This window comes from Erpetoichthys calabaricus, chromosome 8 (assembly GCF_900747795.2).
Source record: "Erpetoichthys calabaricus chromosome 8, fErpCal1.3, whole genome shotgun sequence".
Lineage (NCBI taxonomy): Eukaryota > Metazoa > Chordata > Cladistia > Polypteriformes > Polypteridae > Erpetoichthys > Erpetoichthys calabaricus.
Genome location: NC_041401.2, coordinates 123885992 through 123900421, shown reverse-complemented (window position 1 = coordinate 123900421; position 14430 = coordinate 123885992).

The window sequence follows — 14430 nt, the reverse complement described above, 5'->3', positions numbered from 1 at the left end:
ACAGGAATGGTTTAACAGGTGGAGGTCACTGACATTTTTCCCTCCTCATCTTTTCTGACTGTTTTTTCACTAGTTTTGCATTTGGCTATGGTCAGTGTCACTACTGGTAGCATGAGGCGATACCTGGACCCTACAGAGGTTGCACAGGTAGTCCAACGTCTCCAGGATGGCACATCAATACATGCCATTGCCAGAAGGCTTGCTGTGTCCCCCAGCACAGTCTCAAGGGCATGGTGGAGATTGCAGGAGACAGGCAGTTACTCTAGGAGACCTGGACAGGGCCATAGAAGGTCCTTACCCATCAGCAGAACTGGTATCTGCTCCATTCGACAAGGAGGAACAGGATGAGCACTGCCAGAGCACTACAAAATGACCTCCAGCAGGCCACAAGTGTGAATGTCTCTGACCAAACAATCAGAAACAGACTTCATGAGGTTGGCCTGAGGGCCCGATGTCCTCTAGTGGGCCCTGTGCTTACTGCCTGACACTGTGTTCCTTTAATTTTTTTGAGCAGTTTATAATACCAGCTATATGAGTTAAAGAACACAGCATGCATTAACCCTGAAACATACTGACAATGGGCTAGTAAGGGAAAAGTTCTGTATTGTTTAAGTAGAATTTCTTCACGATCATGGCATAAAGTAATTTGCCACATGAAATTGTGTTCTTAAGTGAAGAATTTTTTTTTTTTACAAATTTTAAGAAATACCTAGCCTTCTTGCACTTTAAAATGGAACTGAAAGAGACCTGGTTTTCAAATGCAAAAACAAAAGCTTTGAAACTTACTGAATATGTTCAGTTTGAAGCAGCAGAGACTTTAAGAAAATGTGCTTTCTGTGTTTCAACAACAATAAACAGGAAATACTTTTATTTTAAGCTTATTCTCACCATTCAAAAACAAATCTGCATTATTTCACAAAAAAGGAATACATTATTTCTCAATTATTTATAGTGTTATTTTGCAAAAATATTTCTTGCTGCTGCCAGTGTCATCATGCACACGCGTGCTTAGGTATTCTAGAGACGGTTTATAAGAGAGAGGTTGAGCACATGCATAGCAATCAATCAAGTGACAAGAACAGACATTATAAGTACACATTTAACTTTAATTAGGCTAAAGTTTACTCATTTTGGTACAGATGTTTTAACATAGGCAGAATGTGAGTGCAGGGCATTCATTCATTCAGAGCGTTACATTAGCATGGATTTTGCACATTCTCTGATTAATATCAGTCAGTGTGTTTAATTAACTGTGGAAGGTTGCCTATTTTAACAATGAGTGCTGGACATGCGTCAGTAATACTTAATACAAAAATATTCTGTCCTATACTTGCGGCAAAGTAAATTACATTCATCCCCATTTTTCCTGGCATACACCTTGAAATGAATGGAAGTATGAAGACTGTGAGTGATTGCGTGACTTTTTCAGTGATTATTGTCTACAGTTGTCTACATTTCGTATTGGGTATTAACATTCAATAACATCAATAACAGCACTTTGAGATGATCTGCCAAGGTGAAAAGTATATGCTGGGGAATGATGAGTAGTGAAGTTAAATGCCCACCCAGTCTCCTTTTAAAATTGTCTGAGTCTCACCAAAATGTTTTGCTTTTTTCCTTCCAACCATGACATTGATGTGCTGGTTTGCATATCTGTGTACAATCTCAAGAAACAAATCAATAGTCGATAACCCTCTTGGCTTCAAAATGGACGTTATCAGTGAGTTTAAGGCTTTTCTTTTCTTTTTAGACCCCAGTACCCTTCACCTATATTTTAAAGTGCAAAAGCAGGCAAGGTATTTTTAAATATTTATTAAAAAGTGTTTGCTTTAAAACACAATTTCATGTGGCAAATTAATATACAGTATACCATGAGTGTAAAGAAATAAGTGTGACTTGAAAAATACTGAACTTATCCTTTAAGTCGTGACGCACTTAATAAGAATAGTCGGAGTTGAATTTTGAAAGAGCACACTTAACCATTTATAGCGCGCAAAGCATTCCGTAATTTTATGTAGAGAGTCCAACAACCAAGCAATAAATAAGCACACGTAAATTCAAGAATGTTCTACAGAATTCAAACACAGCATTGGATATTCATGAATTTACAGATTTAATTTAGACATAAAAAGGAATCAATTGTGATTATGTCAAGTCTTTGAGTGAAAGCAGGAAATGGGTGACCCTGCACTCAACAACAGCCTCCAACTCGTGGGATGAAATGGCCTCTGAATAAGAAACTGGTCAGGTTGAAAGCCAGCAACAGGACTGGGAAAACACAGTTCTAAAAGTACCTGCATTTCAGCCATTTTTTAACCTGATGAAAGAGAAATAAGGAGAGTCATTATAAAGTAAGAATGCACTACGCATCCAGTCCTCCAGGTTCAACCTTACTACTGTATGACATCTCTTGTTATTAGGTGATGTTTTAATTATTGTTATTACTTAGCGGTCACAGAAGGCTTTCAGAAAAAGGAATAACATGGCATAAAAACTAAATAAAAGCAAACAGGAGAACAACACGTCTGGTGGCCCACTTCTGAGACGCAGACAGACACGTACAGTGGCTCATCGTAAAGTGAACCTAACAAACTGAAAAGTTGGCAAATGTGTTTGGTGTGGATAGCAGAAAGTCCAGTATCTGAAGGTTTCTCACAAGTAGTTTTCAGGATCTCATGTTTGTGGGGTGCATTATTGCTAGCAAGGATTGGTGTGACAATAAAAAAAACAGATGTCATTACTAAGTGCAAAGCATTATTGGAGTTCTGTGTAATAGGATTCGAGAGGTTAGTCTATAAAAGTGACAGTGAATGTTCATATTATGACTTTTATTTCCTATATCATCAGGACTGTTTCACACAATACTTTTGGATCATTTATACCTAATTTCAAAATGGGTAAGAACAATGGGGCCTACACTAAAACTCCTGAACCCAACACTAAATGGTGGATGAGAGGAGCTGACTGTATGTCTAAGTGCTCACAGCTGAGTAACCCACAAGTAAGGAGCTTACCATTTACATTTACTTATTTGGCTGACACCTTTATCCAAGGCAACTTACAACATTTATGATACAATTGGTTACAATTCGTTTTGGCTTTCCAATTGGAGCACAGGCGGTCACAGAGTGTAGGATTAGAACCCACAACCTCATGGTTTGAACTCCAAAGCCTTAACTACCAACACCACACTGCCTGCCCTAAAAAAGAGCGGGTGGGACATCTCATTATAAAACAACTCCTGGGAGCCTCGGCCCAATGGAAAAAACCTCACACACAGACGACACCAACAAGACGCCACAAGACAATGACAAGCTTACCAACGTGGTGGACTTGTATGGTGTGAGAATGGAGGGGATCTTCAGTTAGAGTTGCTAGTTTTTTGCTTTCCCATTTGACATGTCCAACTGTAGACACACTTTCTGGTTCCAGGAAGATAAACCTCAGTTATGTCTTGGCAAGGATCTGACAGCGCCTGTCTGTGCTTGCTTTTTTGGGAGCCAGAATAGCACAAAGCCCTTTAAAAAAACACAAACATGACTGAAAAACAGCAGTAAGTTTAAAAAAATATAATTACACCATGGTTCTCAGTCTCATAGCCTTAAGGACCACAGTGACTGAAGGTATTCATTTTAACTGATTTCTTAATTAGTACTCTGTTTTACTGTTGGTGGAATACTGCATTTCAGAAGATGATATATTTCTACATTCTACCTTCACTTTTAGACATTCTCAGCAGCCTGTGAAATTTAGAGGAACAATCATTAATATGACAATTTTCAGGGAATGGGGTTTATTCACTTTGCAGATTCTTTCTTGTTAAGACCGAGTTGCTGTATTTTTCCTATTCAACACTTCCATTTAACAATGAGGTTCAAATAAGAATGCACCCTATAGTATAGCTGCTAACTTGATACCATTCACATCTCGCCATTCTCTTTTGTCTAAAGACAATTTCACAAAAAAATGGGAGTGAAGAGCTTACAACAACAACAACAACATTTATTTATATAGCACATTTTCATACAAAAAGTAGCTCAAAGTACTTTACATAATGAAGAAAAGAAAAATAAAAGACAAAATACAACATTAAAATAAGATAACATTAGTTAACATAGAAAGGAGTAAGGTCCGATGGCCAGGGTGGACAGAAAAAACAAAAAAAAAAATCCAGACGGCTGGAGAAAAAAATAAAATCTGTAGGGGTTCCAGGCCACGAGACCGCCCAGTCCCCTCTGGGCATTCTACCTAACATAAATGAAATAGTCCTCTTTGTAGTTTGGGTTCTCACTGAGTCACTTGATGCTGATGGTCATACAGACTTCTGGCTTTTAATCCATCTATCATTGTTGGAACATCATGGTACTTAGAGTAGAGGGTGGTGGCACAAGCCACCACCAAAAGGATACCGGAAAAGGAAACAGAAGAGAGAGTAGGGTTAGTACAGATTTTGAATGAATAGTTATTATAATGAATTGGATATACAGAGTATCAGGATTAAATTACAGTGAAGTTATGAGAAGGCCATGTTAAAGTAATGTGTTTTCAGCAGTTTTTTAAAGTGCTCCACTGTATTAGCCTGGCGAATTCCTACTGGCAGGCTATTCCAGATTTTAGGTGCATAACAGCAGAAGGCCGCCTCACCACTTCTTTTAAGTTTTGCTCTTGGAATTCTAAGGAGACACTCAGTTGAGGATCTGAGGTTGCGATTTGGAATATAAGGTGTCAGACATTCCGATATATAAGATGGAGCGAGATTATTTAAGGCTTTATAAACCATAAGCAGAATTTTAAAGTCAATTCTGAAAGACACAGGTAACCAGTGTAGTGACATCAAAACTGGAGAAATTTGTTCGGATTTTCTTTTCCTGGTAAGGATTCTAGCAGCTGCATTCTGCACTAGTTGCAAACGATTTATGTCTTTTTTGGGTAGTCCTGAGAAGAGTGCGTTACAGTAATCTAGCCGACTGAAAACAAACGTGTGAACTAATTTCTCTGCATCTTTCGATGATATAAGAGGTCTAACTTTTGCTATGTTTCTTAAGTGAAAAAAAAAGCTTAGACACTGAGGCACTAAGAAAATATTTAGTTGCTTTGAGTCAGTAGAGTAAAATATAGACACTGGTTGGGAGTTCCTTTGTGTGGCGTCTGGCAGCACATTCATCACTTGGATTCTAAGCTTTCTAAAGCCGGGCCACTAGGTGAAATGGTGGTGCTAACGTTTCCCTGTGCATAAAGTGTATCCTCACTGTTGTTTCTTGCCTTGTTTTCTTTTTGATTCTACACTAGATTTCTGACCTTTGGAATCTTCCATTCATCAAAAGGTTTCACAAAATGAAGACAATATATAAAATACTGTTGCAGAATAAAGGATAGATGATGTTTTCCAATTAAATGGCATATATCATTAACAGCATGAATCACTTCCACATTAAGAAGATGGTTGGGATGAAACCTGCAGTGCTGCATCTCTTTGGATTCATTCTCACTTTAAAGGTAGTTATACTCACTCATCTTTTTGCCAGAGAATGCCAACAAGTTGCATGTTAATAAGCACAGGCATGTAAGAATTTCACTGTACACATTACCCTATACAAACCTCTAACTTTTACATTATAATAGTATTAAATTCAAGGCGTAACCCTAAGTAATGTGAAGTGCCTATACAAGTTAAAGTCGGGTCAGTTTATGACATGGGTTAACACGGTGAGTGGAGAGAAAAACAGCACTTAGCTTGATGCTTAATGATGATTTAAGTTGAAAAATGCAGCAGTTATTGCACAGGAAGGCAAAAAACAGATCGCCGGCATGTTTCTTGTAAACTGCAGAGTGCTTGGCCCTCCAGCTATACCAGATTGCTTGCTTCATAGAAAAAAGTCCAAAGTCAGGATGGCTAGGAAAATTCTAACAAGTAGTACTTAGATGTAAGAGATAGACCGTCAATGAGCAAGCAGCGTTAGTGGCTTCTCCTTTTTTTAACATTTTCAAATACAGTATTTCATAGAAAAAGTTGCCTAATTGAAAAACACATTTTCCATGCATACTTATTCTTTCATCTCTTATTAATGAAATGTTCTTGGTTGCATAAAAGTTTTTCTGTTGTGTTTATATCTATCTATCTATCTATCTATCTATCTATCTATCTATCTATCTATCTATCTATCTATATGTATGGCTACATGCTAGCTAAATCTAGGTGTACAAAATGTAAATACTGTAAAGCAAAAAATATCCGCATAGCCCATTAATGCATGAAACATATTGGCATACTAATTATGGATTAAGTCTTATCTGCAGCAAAGCATTTTATCCACAGGTTAGCCAAACTAATCACAAAACCACTCAAACTGATATGGCTTTTGAAACATGCACCTTCTGTAGAGTCTCTGTCTATGACAATCAAATCAAACTAAAAGAAGTGGGAGTTCAGGGTGATGTTTTTAGATGGGTGCAGAATTGGCTCAGACACAGGAAGCAGAGGGTGATGGTGCGACGAACCTCATCAGATCTGGCCGATGTTAAGAGTGGTGTTCCACAGGGGTCAGTGCTAGGGCTGCTGCTATTTTTAATATATATAAATGATTTAGATATGAAAATAAGTAACAAGCTGGTTATGTTTGCAGATGATACCAAGATAGGTGGATTAGCAGATAATTTGGAATCCGTTATATCATTACAGAAGGACTTGGATAGCATACAGGCTTGGGCAGATCTGTGGCAGATGAAATTTAATGTCAGTAAAGTATTACACATAGGAAGTAAAAATGTTAGGTTTGAATAAACAATGGGCAGTCGTAAAATTGAGAGTACACCTTATGAGAAGGATTTAGGAGTCATAGTGGACTCTAAGCTATCGACTTCCCGACAGTGTTCAGAAGCCATTAAGAAGGCTAACAGAATGCTAGGTTATATAGCACGATGTGTGGAGTACAAGTCCAAGGAGGTTATGCTCAACCTTTATAATGCACTGGTGAGGCCTCATCTGGAGTACTGTGTGCATTTTTGGTCTCCAGGCTACAAAAAGGACATAGCAGCACTAGAAAATGTCCAGAGAAGAGAGACTAGGTTGATTCCAGGGCTACAGGGGTTGAATTATGAGGAAAGATTAAAAGAGCTGAGCCTTTACAGTTTAAGCAAAAGAAGATTAAAAGGTGACATGATTGAAGTGTTTAAAATTATGAAGAGAATTAGTACAGTGGATCGAGACTGTTATTTTAAAATAAGTTCATCAAGAACACGGGGACACAGTTGGAAACTTATTAAGGGTAAATTTTGCACAAACATTAGGAAGTTTTTCTTTACACAAAGAATGATAGACACTTGGAATAAGCTACCAAGTAGTGTGGTAGACAGTAAGAAGTTGGGGACTTTCAAAACTTGACTTGATGTTTTTTTGGAAGAAATAAGTGGATAGGACTGGCGAGCTTTGTTGGGCTGAATGGCCTGTTCTCATCTAGAATATTCTAATGTTCTAATCTGAACATGTTATTAGTGAAGGTTTCAATGAAGAAAGCAAGCAGGGCACTGTGTTGGGCCTCCTGAAAGGGAGAGCATGGCAATGCAAAGGTACAGAGGCAGAACTGGAATTTATTCAGAAATAAAATTAATGGTTCTGGTTTTCACAAATATGTTCAGTTCATCAGGGTCTTTAATTGAAACACAGCAAAAGCAGAAAAGGTAGAACACTTCAGTTTTGAAATACTACTATAAGAATCAGCAAGCAGGATTTTCACTTTAATTCGCCTAAAGGATGCCTGGAATGGACTGGGCATAATTACTGGGCTCAAGCTATCCAGATTCAGGTTCTAGTAAGGGATGTGGACAAAGCTAATGTCCTGAACCAATTATTTCATAGATTTTTCCCTCCTACTGCCACTTTTCCAATGACCAGTTCCGCCACACCATCCCTATGTCATCAGCTACTACTGGAATGGCCAGTGACGAGTTCACCTCTGTCCATCTGGATGGGCTATTCATAATTGAAGATCAAGCAAAGAGACAACTGAGGAGGCTAGGAAGGAAAAGCTGTGGCACCAGATGGAGTCAGTCCTTGAGTTCGTAAGGCCTGTGCTGACCAACTTTGTAATGTCCTCTGTCACCTGTTCAGTCTGTCCCTAAGGCTCCAGAAAGCGTCGCTGCTGCAGAAAACATCCAGCATTGTTCCTGTTCCAATGAAGGCAGGCACCTTTTCACCTAATGACTATAGACCGGTGGCACTTAGGTCTCACATCATAATAACACATTTTATTTATATAGTGCCTTTCCCATGCTCAAGGTGCTTAATGAAGATCTTTGACAGGCTAGTCCTGGACTATACGAGTTCTTTTGTGGTAGACCACCTATACCCACTGCAATCTGCCTATCTTACAAGAACTGGAGTGGAGGATGCAATTATCTATCTGCTCCACAAGGATTCCTGTTAATGGAAAACTCAGAGATATGAAGATGGATGAGCCTATGGGGTCCTGGATAATGGACTATCTGTCGTGGAAACCGCAGTTTGTGAGACTCAAGAACTGTTTCTGATACGGATGTGAGCAACACTGGAGTACCACAAGGAACAGTCCTGTTTCCTTTTCTCTTTACTCTGTACACCTCCAACTATAACACCAGGTCATGTCATTTGCAGAAATTCTCAAATGACTTTGCACTTATGGGGTGTATTGATAAAGGGGGATGTGACAGGAGTTAGGTAGAGAAGTTTGTTTCTTGGTGCAGATCTGCAGCTTAATATCAGCAAAACAAAAGAACTGGTTATTGACTTTCACCGCACCAAACAGTCTCTATGCCCAATCACTATTCAGGGAGTGGATGTAGAGGTGGTCTACCCCTACAAGTACTTGGGGATCCATGTCAATGACATGTTGAGCTCATAACACAGAGGAACTGTATAACAAAGGGCAGAGAAGGCTCTTTTCCTTAGACAACTGTGTTCATTTAATGTGGGAGGTAACATCCTTCATGTCTTCTACAACTCTGTGATGGCCACTGTGACTTTCTATGCTGTGGTGTGCTGGGCTGGTAACATCACTTCAGGAGTGATGGGATGCCCTCTGGACCCCCTGTAAGTCAGAAATTTCTTTCTTTTTAATCATTCTGGTGTGTGTTCAGAAATTAGTGCATGTGTATATATATTTATTTATGTATTATGTATTTATCCGGTTATTTAATAAGGTTCTGTAAAAGGCTAAATTTCTCCCTGGGGATAAATAAAGTTCTGCATATCTATCTAGAAACAGGAGTCTAAGCATTGTGTTTTTTACAGAGGTCAGGCCAAGGTGTGGAAGAAAATGAGCAAAAGAAATCATCTAGTAGGTGATGGATTAAAATTCAGTGCAGAAATTAACAGAAAGGGTTCTAGTAAAGATTAAAGCAGAACTATGATGGAACTTATACATGTATATTTTTGGAATGCCCATATTCTTATAACACCCAAACTAAACAAGAAAATGTGCAATTAAAAGATGATATGTTACACAAAATAAGAAAAAGAACAAAATGGAGGAATAAGAGCAAGCAAGTGAAAAGTCAAGGGAAAAAATCTGTCAACACAAAAGAGAAATTACGGTCTTGCCAATAGAGGGAGACAAAGGAAATTGGTACAGGAAAACAAGAAAAGAAAGTATGGAAATATTGACAGAAAAAATATTTTAAATATGAAATTAAATTACAGAATCAAATTTTCAGACACTCATCTGATAAAAGAACACTAGGGTAGATAAAGTGTATATTAATATATATAAATAGATACTCTGTAATGGAAAAATGACAGAGCAATAATCAGTTTAAAGCAGAAAACACAAAAGGAATCACTTATTCATTTCAATAGTTCAGTGGTTCTTAGTTTCAGTCCTGGGGAATTCACATGGCAGCAAGTTTTTGTTCCAACCATTTTCAAAATCATTTTGTTATTTTACCTTTACTTGTTTAGTTAACTGTTCTTTTTAATATCTTCTCTCATTTTGCATTCAGAAAAGTACATTATTATTAGATTTACATTTTTTGGAAATTAAGAAACGTTGCCATTTTTTTTTCCTTATCTTTAGATGCTTAACATAGGGTGCACCGGGGCAAGCAGCATTGACTGCTAAAGGGCAGCTATTTTAGTGTTACAAGCTTTGTGCATTTTGGTAAATAATGGCATAAATAACCAGAAAATTAAAAGAACAAAATACTAAAAATCAAAATGAATTATAATACTGCTAAATTCCTGCAATGTCCACTAAAATTTTTGCGTAGTCAGTATGAAATTTCTGAATTGATACAAAAAAAATACAAACTGGGTAGTAAAAGCTTGTCCAATTAACACAGGACTCCAATTAAAACAATAAACCAGTTGGGATGAAAATCCGCAGCCACGGTGGGTCTCCAGTACTGAACTTGAGAAACTCTAGAGTAGTGAACAGTAAAATTTTAAAAGCTTTAACAAATGTGCTTAAACTTATGAATAAACAATTGGGAAAATTCTAATTTAACGTAAGAGAGTTTAGGTCTACATGACCTATCAAACTGGAAGTTAAAAAGAAAGAAGTGAAGGAGGTGAAAAATCTGTAAAACAATTTGTATTTATTAAGCTGAATCTGTTCCACTGAGATGAAGCACACTTGTCACTAAGATCTTAGGACTTCTCTAGTTGTGGAGCTATTGAGAAAGGAAAAAAGGCAGGAGTGGAAAGTGTGGAAAAAGAAAACAGTGGTGTAACAAAACAGAAGAACAAGTGGAGGTAAAAGTGAATAGTATAGTACAGAAATGCATCCATTCATCCATCCTCTTCCGCTTATCCGAGATCGGGTCGCGGGGGCAGCAGCTTGAGCAGAGATGCCCAGACTTCCCTCTCCCTGGCCACTTCTTCTAGCTCTTCCGGGGGAATCCCAAAGCGTTCCCAGGCCAGCCGAGAGACACAGTCCCTCCAGCGTGTCCTGGGTCTTCCCTGGGGCCTCCTCTCGGTTAGACATGCCCAGAACACCTCACCAGGGAGGCGTCCAGGAGGCATCCTGATCACATGCCTGAGCCACCTCATCTGACACCTCTTGATGCGGAGGAGCAGCGGCTCTACTCTGAGCCCCTCCCAGATGACTGAGCTTCTCACCCTATCTTTAAGGGAAAGTCCAGACACCCTGCGGAGGAAACTCATTTCAGACGCTTGTATTCGCAATCTCGTTCTTTCGGTCACTATCCATAGCTCATGACCATAGGTGAGGGTAGGAACATAGATCGACTGGTAAATTGAGAGCCTTGCCTTGTGGCTCAGCTCCTTTTTCACCAAGACAGACCAATGCAGAGCCCGCATCACTGCGGACGCCGCACCGATTCACCCGTCGATCTCACACTCCATTCTTCCCTCACTCGTGAACAAGATCCCAAGATACTTGAACTCCTCCACTTGGGGCAGGATCTCGCTCCCAACCCTGAGAGGGCACTCCACCGTTTTCCGGCTGAGGACCATGGTCTTGGATTTGGAGGTGCTGATTCCCATCCCAGCAGCTTCGCTCTCAGCTGCGAACCGATCCAGAGACAGCTGAAGATCACGGCCTGATGAAGCAAACAGGACAACATCATATGCAAAAAGCAGTGACCCAATCCTGAGTCCACCAAACCGGACCCCCTCAACGGCCTGGCTGCGCCTAGAAATTCTGTCCATAAAAGTTATGAACAGAATCGGTGACAAAGGGCAGCCTTGGCGGAGTCCAACTCTCACTGGAAATGGGTTCGACTTACTGCCGGCAATGCGGACCAAGCTCTGACATCGGTTGTACAGGGACCGAACAGCCCTTATCAGGGGGTCCGGTACCCCATACTCTCAGAGTACCCCGCACAGGATTCCCCAAGGAACACGGTCGAACGGCTTTTCCAAGTCCACAAAACACATGCAGACTGGTTGAGCAAACTCCCATGCACCCTCCAAGACCCTGCTAAGGGTGTAGAGCTGGTCCACTCTTCCACAACCAGGACGAAAACCACACAATTCCTCCTGAATCCGAGATTCGACTATCCGACGGACCCTCCTCTCCAGGACCCCCGAAGAGGGAGCCCACCTCGGAGTCCCCAGGCTCTGCTTCCACATTGGAAGGCATGTTAGTGGGATTGAGGAGGTCTTCGAAGTACTCCCCCCACCGACCCACAACGTCCCGAGTCGAGGTCAGCAGCGCACCATCCCCACCATATACAGTGTTGACACTGCACTGCTTCCCCCTCCTGAGACGCTGGATGGTGGACCAGAATCTCCTTGAAGGTGTCCGAAAGTTGTTTTCCATGGCCTCCCCAAACTCCTGCCATGCCCGAGTTTTTGCCTCAGCAACCACTAAAGCCGCATTCTGCTTGGCCAGCCGGTACCTATCAGCTGCCTCCAGAGTCCCACAGGACAAAAGGGTCCTATAGGACTCCTTCTTCAGCTTGACGGCATCCCTCACCGCCGGTGTCCACCAACGGGTTCGGGGATTGCCGCCACGACAGGCACCGGCCACCTTACTGCCACAGCTCCGGTCAGCCGCCTCAACGATAGAGGCACAGAACATGGCCCATTCGGACTCAATGTCCCCCACCTCCCACAGGATGTGGTCGAAGTTCTACTGGAGGTGGGAGTTGAAGCTACGTCTGACAGGGGGCTCTGCCAGACGTTCCCAGCAGACCCTCACAACACATTTGGGCCTACCAGGCCTGACCGGCATCCTCCCCCACCATCGAAGCCTACTCACCACCAGGTGGTGCTCAGTTGACAGCTCCGCCCCTTTCATCACCCGAGTGTCCAAGACATGTGGCCGCAAGTCCAACGACACAACACAAAGTCGATCATCGAACTGAGGCCTAGGGTGTCCTGGTGCCAGGTGCACATTTGAACACCCCTATGCTTGAACATGGTGTTCGTTATGGCCAATCCGTGACGAGCACAGAAGTCCAATAACAAAACACTGCTCGGGTTCAGATCGGGGAGCCCATTCCTCCCAATCACGCCCTTCTAGGTCTCACTGTCATTGCCCACGTGTGCACTGAAGTCTCCCAGCAGAACGAGGGAGTCCCCAGAAGGTATGCCCTCTAGCACCCCCTCCAGGGACTCCAAAAAGGGTGGGTACTGCAAAGTCAGCTTCTGTAGCCGAGGATCGGACCCCCAAGGTCCCCGCCTTCGGCCACCACCCAACTCACACTGCACCCGACCTCCTTGACCCCTCCCATAGGTGGTGAGCCCATGGGAAGGGGGACCCACGTTGCCTCTTCGGGCTGTGCCTGGCCATCGAGCCCCACCTCCAGGCCTGGCTCCAGAAGGGGGCCCCGGTGACCCGCGTCTGGGCGAGGGAAAACACCGGTCAAAGTTTTCATTCATCATAGAAGGTTTGTTGACCTGCTCTTTGTCTCATTTCTCACCTAGGACCACTTTGCCTTGGGTGGCCCTACCAGGGGCATAAATCCCCGGACAACAGAGCTCCTAGCATCACTGGAACACGCAAACCCCTCCACCATGATAAGGTGGCGGTTCAAAGAGGGGTAGTACAGAAATATTATTATAAATTATTATTATAGAAGAGGTTTATTATAATACATTCTCACCAGTTAGGCTGTCATACTATGTAGTAATAAGGTTTAAAGTAATATATAGCATAAAAACAGGAATAAAGATTACATCAGGTAAAATGATTTGTGTTTTCTATTAATTAATATTAAGCTCTGTACTTCAATGCAGCTATCACAGTGGTGGACAGTGACAACATGCTACCTGTTGACGAGGCATGCAAGGTAACGATTTCACTGTACCCTGTACATGGGACAGTACTACTATTACCAATACTACTCTTAGTGTGGGTTTTTTCTTTTGCGATCCAAGAGGTTACGGTTAGTCAGATTTAAGTCACTAAACTGTGTCAATGAATGATTGTGCAAATGTGTCTCTTGTGATGAGCTGCTTTCTGCTTTGCACCTTCCTGCAGTGTTTCCAGAATGGCCTTTTAGCAAACCGAGCCCTTGAATTGGATTAAAAAAAAAGTTTTAAAAAATGGGCACAGGAACAAGTCACTCAATGTTGGCACAACTAATGAGTTGTTAAGATACAAAAATGTACTTTTGCAAATGACTTAAATGGTACAAATCATCCACAAAAGAAAACAAAAAGTCAGAAAAAACTAATGATGGAAACCGAAACAAAAAAAGAGCTCCTAAAAGATCAGGAAGGTTCTGTTAAAAAGTCTTGAGAAAACACGTTATTATTAACTTTCGTGAAAAACGTGCAAGTTTTATTCGACACCGTTAAGGCCAATTATTACAAAATGGGAATGACGCCATCCCCATGGACTCTACCTATCCCGGACATGCGGGTCGTGAAAATGTTTTGTTTTCTTTCTCGTTAAAATGCAACTAGTTCAAAATTTGCATATGTGGTACTCGATTATGTGTTCGAGCAGTTTAACCTTTAACAGCATTTAAGACATGTGTACCAGTTTC